Source organism: Gavialis gangeticus, unplaced genomic scaffold, assembly GCF_001723915.1.
Source record: "Gavialis gangeticus isolate Ggan-Ray unplaced genomic scaffold, GavGan_comp1, whole genome shotgun sequence".
In the NCBI taxonomy this organism is placed as follows: Eukaryota; Metazoa; Chordata; order Crocodylia; family Gavialidae; genus Gavialis; species Gavialis gangeticus.
In genome coordinates this window covers 15,096,574-15,098,743 of record NW_017729004.1, presented here as the reverse complement: position 1 = coordinate 15,098,743, position 2,170 = coordinate 15,096,574, and the positions used below count along the sequence as shown (strand labels likewise).

The following is a 2,170-nucleotide window of genomic DNA, read 5'->3' as shown; positions in this document are numbered from 1 at the left end:
GGCACAAGTTGATGGAGAGGAGGTATAGATTGGACATCTGCAAAAACTACCTCACAGTTAGGGCGGCTAGGAGCTGGAACCAACTTCCAAGGGAAGTGGTGCTGGCCCCTACCCTGGGGGTCTTTAAGAAGAGGCTGGATGCCTACCTGGCTGGACTCATTTGAGTCCCATTTTTGTTTTGGGGTTTTGTTGTTCTCCCGCCCTGGCGGGGGGTCGGTCTAGAAGATCTACTAGGTCCCTTCCGACCCTAAATCTATGAATCTATCTATGAAACCTGTCCTCTCCAGAGAGCTGGAACAAGCTGTGCACATCCATGCAAATACTTGAATACCTTTTCCACACTGCAGCTCTTAGCCAAGAGGGTATCTCTTTAACAACATGGCTGCATTGGTAAGAACCCCAGCAAAATATAATGCACCTGAACCATTGCAGAGTAATAGCCAGAGTTTACACCAGTGTAGTCTGGTGGCATGGTGTACATATCAATGTTGCTACCATGGCAGATAAAACCCACATGTGGACAAGTCAATAGTAATGGAGTTTAGGGATACAACTCATAATGTCAAGTCCCTTCCTTGTGTAGCCAAGGCCTCCAATAAGGTAGCACAAAGACCTCCTTCACGTTGATGCACCTCCTTAGAAACGTCTCCAGTCTTGACCTTGGTCTGTCCAGAGGCTCCAAGCTCAGTCTTGATTGCTCACTCTGTGCCCCAGCAGTCTGCCAGTAGCCCTGTCTCACTCTTCTGCTTTACAGACCACAGGGTGGAAAGATGTATGCCAAATTCTGCTGGGTTTTGTTTGAAAAACCATCCACACCCAAACATTTGAACATTATTCCCCAGCTTCTAAACTCAGGCCAACTAATATAAAATGTTTTTCAACTTATTTTGGGGAATTACAAGCAGGCCACTGACGTGCATGGCAAATTCCAGTCCAAGCAGCGGTTCTATGCCCCTGGAAAATTATGTCTGCAATGGAAACATCAACTAACCCTTTATTACAGCAGGGTTATACATACACATTTCACAAATTTATAAGTATATTATTCTACCAGATGATGGTTTGTTTTTTGCCACAATATGCTTTTTTTTTTATTCAACTTTACAGGATAGCACATTTTTCACTGCTCTGCCCTGAACGGACAGCAGGCCCAGTTCTAACGGAGGCCCATCTGTGTCTAACTCTTTTTTTTTTAGGATATATCCTAGGTTTGGCTTTCCCCACCCCAGCCAATCATTAAGTTCCAAGATCAGTGGATTTTCTACTGAAACTTTCCAATTCCTCTCCTGGCTAGTAGTGAATACATAGAAATAAGTGGTCACCTCTGGACTTATTGCATCTAGCTCTCTCTTATTGGGGTTACAGCAAAATAATAAAATGTTTGCATGCCCCCAGCATTAACAAGTCAACAGGTCATTCTGGAAGGTGTATTACTTTCTAGCTACTAATATGAGCCTGTGAACAAGTCTGACTTTGGTAAAGACTTGTAAGAAGCTGACATGGCCCTGTGAACTAACAAAACATATGGGGGCTAGTGATTAAAGTATACTAAATTCAGTGCTAGGCAAACTGCTGCATTATACAATATTTTGAATGGAAATAGTCAAGACACTGGATCAATGATTTGCATTACCTTCCTTCCAGTCCTACAGCCAATTTTAATTCAACATGTCAACTGTGTGATTTTTGTCGTTATATTTGAAAAATGGAGAAGAAAAATCTGTTAAAAGATAAATACACAAAGTGCCCTCAAAAAGAACAAGAAGGCCAAATCATGCTTTTATCACACGTAGGGAGACCTAATTACTGAAGTAAAGCAAGAAGGATGTGGTCCTAATTATTGTCAGCTGAATAAATCCTTCAGTATTGTCCAACACCTTTTCAAACATCATTTTGTATTTTTATGTTCTCGTGGTATCAGACCTCTTCATTCTGTATTTATCAAACCAGCTTTTAAATCCTTTTTATTTTTTATTTTTACTGCAAATGGACTGAGTTTCTCTTCAGTTTATAACATTTCAAGTTTCAGCTCAATCACCTCCTTAAAGTAAATTGCCACAAGAACTCCATTAATGGTCCCAAAAATAAGGAGTTATACTGAGGCTTGTACTTTTAACATAATTTGGTTGTTCTCTCCTTCAGCATTTGAGACCCTGCCCCCCCCCCCCCC

The 2,170-nt window shown here is 41.4% G+C and overlaps 1 protein-coding gene across 6 annotated transcripts in view; it reads right to left on the bottom strand.

Annotated features, from left to right (window-relative positions):
* GALNT11 (polypeptide N-acetylgalactosaminyltransferase 11) overlaps positions 1–2,170 on the bottom strand; it is a 106,057-nt gene that overhangs the window by 64,505 nt on the left and 39,382 nt on the right. The gene's annotated exons all lie outside the window — the stretch shown is intronic.